The sequence below is a fragment of the Ylistrum balloti genome, unplaced genomic scaffold (genome assembly GCF_031769215.1).
Source record: "Ylistrum balloti isolate Yb309-2 unplaced genomic scaffold, AGI_CSIRO_Ybal_v1 Utg370634, whole genome shotgun sequence".
NCBI classification, from domain to species: domain Eukaryota; kingdom Metazoa; phylum Mollusca; class Bivalvia; order Pectinida; family Pectinidae; genus Ylistrum; species Ylistrum balloti.
Window position 1 is genome coordinate 27,301 of NW_026782387.1, and position 6,659 is coordinate 33,959.

The following is a 6,659-nucleotide window of genomic DNA, read 5'->3' on the forward strand; positions in this document are numbered from 1 at the left end:
TGACCACCCCAGGTGCTGATGAGTGGTGCCAAAAGGGTCAAATTTACTCAAATTTCAAAACTCATCTTCTCAACACCCAGATATGGTAGTATCAAATGCTCTTCATTGATGGAAGCATCATAAGGTGGTTTACAAAAAATGTGAATTTCATGGCCCTAGGGTCTAGCATTTGCGTGTGGGGAGGGGGTTAAGTTAAACCTTTATATTCAATATTGCTTATCTCGCAGGATGACCATCCAGGCTGCTAGGCCTCTTGTTGGGGACTTTTTATCTATTATAATCGGTATTACAAACTGAAAATAAATTCTGTTGCAATTAGTTTGAAATTAAGTAATAAAGTCATGGAAATAATTGTAAACAATAAAAGCGATGGGAGGAGACAGATTGTCAAATGGTGTCAACACAGAGAGTGGGCAGATAGCAGATTGGACACATATGAGGAATTTTCTAAAACAACAGAAAAAAAAACAAGTTTGTTGGAAATGACCTGTTGCAATGGAATTAAGGACAGCAGTGGAATGGAATTGTGTTGATTTGTGTTCAGATGTAAGTTTTTCCAAACTCACACTTACTCAGCTAATTGGTTAATCTTATTGTGCATGTGATTTTTTTTTCCCATTAAGAGTTATGCCCCTTTGACATTCGTTGATCATTAAGTTGGAGTACTTGAACAATCCATAAACTTCAGCAAAATTTGTTATGGACTTCTCTGGAGAGTTTTATCAATGAGGCTTGGTGATCTGATGATGACAAAGCCATTGCAGTCGGCTTTAATGCATTTATAACAAACAAAGTGATTGATTCAATATTTATTTTCGTGAGAAGACAAATAATTATTACAACCAAGAAATTATTGAGTTTGGACGGATTTATACAAATAACAGCATATCAACTTTCATAAAATTACACAATGATAAATAAATATGTCGGTCAAAAACTATTACATCACTTTCACTCCAGACGACTTACAACTATCATAAATTTGTGTTAAGATTTCTGTCACAAGTTTGAGATAACATCTCATCAAACCCTAAGATCATGAAATTACCAATAATATGTCCAAATCTCATCTGTTCAATAAAAAAAATATGAAATCATTGGTTTTGCTATGATCTAGCATCATGAATGAGCATATCGGTGTGAAGTTTTCTGCAGGAAACATTGAAACCATTTTGATATTCCCAGTTTGGAAAGGAAATTCAGTGACTTTGATTGCATGTTATTGCATGTAGAATTAAAAAATCATTTGTTTGTCTGTAAGAATTGGTATCTTCATGAATATTGCACAAACTAAACAAAGCATTTATTTTGAATCATTTTTGAAATATTGGTTGAAAATATGCATGCAGGATATTGATTGACATAAAATATATTTGAATTTTATATTTTACTCTGCAGAATCCATAAATCTAGCTTCTATCAATATGAATAGCCTTGTATACTGCCAATTAAGATAGCATGGCATTTAAATTATCATTTGATGAAAGTGGAATAATTTAATGATAAGCAGTTCATTGTTATGAAGACATTTCTTTTTGTAAGTTATTTGTGTTTTGTGAGATTTTTACAGCACAAAGGTCAGTGAAAATATTACTGCAACATAAACTATTTACCTCCCTGAAAAAGAGTGCTTCACTATAAAAACCATGTGAAATATATTATACAAATGACAATTTGGATATAAATAGCTGGACGGAAAGAACTGAATACTGACATATATATGGGTAGTTAAAAATAACAATGCTTACATGTAGGATATGTAACAAAGCAACTTTAACAAAGATTATAAATACAAAGTGAGAAAGCAGCATGCCTTAACTTTTAAACTAAATATGGTTATGTTTAAGACACAATGCTATCTCTTGACAAATATTACAGGGATTTTAAAGATTGTATATGACATTAACAAACAATACAATGTGTAAGGTAGCATGTTACCTTAACTCTTTGAAAATATATGTTAGGTAACATACTCCCTTAACCCTTCAAAAATAAGAAGTGTATGAGAAGCATAATTTGAATGCTGACATCAAGGTATCAGGTAGCATACATCCTTAACTCTTAAGAAATATGAATATGAGTAATAAAGCATATAACCTTAACTTTGATAAAAGGTATAAGGATGTATACAGAGAGCCTGAATTTACACAGGTGAAATGTTTCAGATGCAAGGTTACATCACCTATAACCCCAACTTGGAGGCAAATCACCAATGTATAAAGAAATTTGAAAAAATTCAAACTATCTTATACACATTGTCGGAAACCCAAGAGATTCTGCTCTTATTATTTCAGTCAGACTACATGTGAAGAGTCTCCTAGGTTTTCAACGACGTCTGATATTATAAACAAAAATATATAACACAACAGACATCATGAGATAAATTATCATGGTCTGTATGTTGATACAAATTGATTGCAACAAATGATTACATTTCATACTAAGGAAGACAAAACAAATACAAAGAAACATTGATAAGAAGAAATAATTCACACAAAACTTGAGCAACTGTATTTTAATAAATTAGTTTTGCACTTTGTTTAAATGTTATAAGTAACACAAAATATGGCTTTTGACAGGTGAGACTCATGTCTTTAAAATATATATCATATATATATCTAGACATATAACCTACAGTGTAAGGTCTACAAATTAGAAAGTTACAAGTACAGATGTGTATAGTTATGCATTTAAAAAAAAAATCCAATATACCCTAATCTAGATGTAATCGCAGCACCAATAGTACATTCTCTCTGAAATAGATACTGGAAAGCATTGGGAAGATCAAGTAATTTTACATGATTTTAATATAAAATTCTATAGAAATTGAAACTGTTATCATTTAATTTACTTAATTCATTTTTACTGTAGAGTTGAGTCTGATGAAGAGGATCTTAAATCATCCTGTACTTGCAATAAACTTAAGATGTTCATTTTATACCAGCACTTTAGGGATACAAAAAAGTATATTCAATTTTCTCTAGTTTTCCTCTAGTTCCTACGGTCCTGTGTTAATTCTTGCTGTAAATAGAAAAAAAGTGGAGAGATGACCAACAAGACACTTGCTAAGAACAGAAAGAAAAGTGGAGGGTTAATGAACCAGACACGAGCTAAAGATAGAAAGAAAAGTGGAGGGTTAATGAACCAGACACGAGCTAGAGATAGAAAGAAAAGTGAAGGGTTAATGAACCAGACACGAGCTAAAGATAGAAAGAAAAGTGGAGGGTTAATGAACCAGACACGAGCTAGAGATAGAAAGAAAAGTGAAGGGTTAATGAACCAGACACGAGCTAAAGATAGAAAGAAAAGTGGAGAGTTAATGAACCAGACACGAGCTAAAGACAGAAAGAACAGTGGAGGGTTAATGAACCAGACACGAGCTAAAAAGAAAGAAAAGTGGAGGGTTAATGAACCAAAGTTATCTAAGTAGAGATAAACAAATTTGTCTGTTTCTCTATCCCATAACCATTCCTCCAAATTAATTATTTTATTGGTTTTGCAGAGAGAACTATTTTGTTTTGAGTTTTGTCTTAAGACTGGTTTACCTTGTATATTCCTACACCTAATTTGAATCAGCACAATCCTAGTACTTCAGTGAAAGGTTATGTTAACTTCAGATTCAATATGAAAATAAATAAATGATATACTAGTATTTATGGAAATTATTTTTTCTTCAAAACTTTTTTTCCCTAACATTTGTAATCATAAATGTTTTTGTAGTGGACGGATTTTAAAGAACCGATACTAAATAAAAACTGTAACAAATAAATATACTATAACCAAACAAAACCAAAAAATGCTATGTACAGAGTAAATACTGACTTTGGTAATTAGATTCTGAACAGTGTCATCTCGCATCATAAAACCAAATCATATGATATACCCCATTTCATCCTTAATAAACTTGAGTCCTGGTCTTTGTAAAGAGTTATTGCCCTTTAATCCTTTTACTATGCAGTAGATGGAACTAAATTAAATGTGCTATGGCTAACATTGGCTTATTTACAGTTAAATACACAAGTAAATTTTCACAGTGGTTATAATAAATTCTGTAGATGGTACCAAGTAACATGTCAATGAGGTCCTGCTGTAACTGCACATCTTGATCTGCCAGGTCCAGCTATTTCACACCAATTATTCATTTGATAAGTAACATGTTTTTATTATGTCTATTATAAACAGTTTTATAGATTTGTTGTATGATGCAAGTTATGACATCTGAACCTGAATACTGTCAACACAAAAACTCTACAGAAACTACAAAAACAGGATACATATATAACGTACATAGAGTTCTAAAAGGATAATCAGTAATAAAGCCACATTTTGTTTGTTTTAAAAAGTATACACGCAAACTGAGTACTGTCCCTTGTATCATCTTCAGCATCCTACCCTTAAGTCTTCAATTTCCTTCATCAGCACAACACACTTCATTAAATTGTCATTTCTCAATCTCCTCTTTAAAATCAATATCTACAAGCAGTTTATTTTGTTCATAAAAGCTAATTTTAATGCTGTGTTCCTTGTCTGCTGATTCACTTGAACCTAAAATCTTGCCATGACACTCTTCCTGGCCTAATTGTAAATGAAATCCCAGTATCTCTACTTCTATGACAATTTTCCTTAAGCCATTATGTAGTTCATAAAGCTGGCAAAGCTTTATGAAAGTTACTTCATGGAGATTATTATTTGAAAAGACCAAGCCCTTAATCAGTAAAGCTGCAATGCAATATGCCCAAGCATGCTTGTATACAAATTTTCTATGCAGACTGGATATTAAATCAAACAAAACTTAGCTTTCATCGAAACAATCGAAAACGAACAAACAAAACTGTCCCACATCAACTTACTTGTTTTTGTCTCATTGTCTAGAACCCAGACTGTATGTAACATTGTCTAGAACCCAAGGCTGTATCTAACATTGTCTAGAACCCAAGGCTGTATCTAACATTGTCTAGAACCCAGACTGTATGTAACATTGTCTAGAACCCAGACTGTATGTAACATTGTCTAGAACCCAAGGCTGTATCTAACATTGTCTAGAACCCAGACTGTATGTAACATTGTCTAGAACCCAGACTGTAGAACCCAGACTGTATGTAACATTGTCTAGAACCCAGATGTAACATTTTCTAGAACCCAAGGCTGTATCTAACATTGTCTAGAACCCAGACTGTATGTAACATTGTCTAGAACCCAAGGCTGTATCTAACATTGTCTAGAACCCAGACTGTATGTAACATTGTCTAGAACCCAAGGCTGTATCTAACATTGTCTAGAACCCAGACTGTATGTAACATTGTCTAGAACCCAAGGCTGTATCTAACATTGTCTAGAACCCAGACTGTATGTAACATTGTCTAGAACCCAGACTGTATGTAACATTGTCTAGAACCCAAGGCTGTATCTAACATTGTCTAGAACCCAAGGCTGTATCTAACATTGTCTAGAACCCAAGGCTGTATCTAACATTGTCTAGAACCCAAGCTTGTGTCTAACATATCTAGACCCCATGTGTATATCTAACAATGTGTAGAATCCAAAGTTGTATCTTTGTCCAGGATTAAAAGAAAAATGTTACTAACAGTGTCAAGAATCCAAGATTGTACCTTACATTTTCTAGAGCCAAACAATCTTGATCTAGGCCACATCTTACAGTCATAAGGTCAGGGATAAATTGACGTTCAAAAAATGTTTACCAAATCATTCTTTGACATTAGGTTAATGAAATTAAGTGAAGCAATCACATTTATTTTATTTGTTTCTAAATGGTAGAGAATTACCACCTGTTAAGGTAAAAAAAGTAAAACATGTTTTTCTCACCAACTGTTACAGGTAGAGTAAGCCAACTTGAACTCTTTTAAAACAAAATCTAACTGAATAAATAATTTTTTTCTTAAAATTAACAGGAAAAAATCTACATTATTTTCCATATTACTTACTCCTTACTTTTTAAAAAACAAAACCATCTAGGTGTATTAACAAAAGTATCACAGGACCATGCGCACCATACCAAGCTCAACAGAGACATAGGAATAAACTGTAAATGTGCTGCATCAATACATGTACCAGTTAACTTTTCTATGGGAATTATATCTAAACAATAACACACAAGACTATATTGTATATAAATGTAATAATGCATGTGTTCAACAAACATAACATATACACATATGTTCACATAAGTGTGAAATATAACACATATATAAATGGGTATGTGTCACTAAAACATCACTTTTTAAAACATTCAAGCAAGTAAAAATAAATTAATGTTTTATGGTGACAAACATATGATTGTCCTTCTGGGATTGCCCTGCACTGTACAGTTATAAGTGTGTTTGTGGTTTGGTAACAGTAAAATATGTGTATAACTGGTGGCCAGCTAAATCCCATATTCTACGTAATAAGTACACTTACATCTCAATGCACACTTGAAATCTTTCATTCCAAGAAATAGCATAGTTACACAAAAGTCCCCGAAATATTTGTTTACTTCACCAATCTAACAAGTAAGTCCCTAAAATATTTGTTTACTTCACCAATCTAATGAGTAAGTCCCTAAAATATTTGTTCACTTCACCAATCTAACGAGTAAGTCCCCAAAATAGTTGTTCACTTCACCAATCTAACGAGTAAGTCCCTAAAATATTTGTTCACTT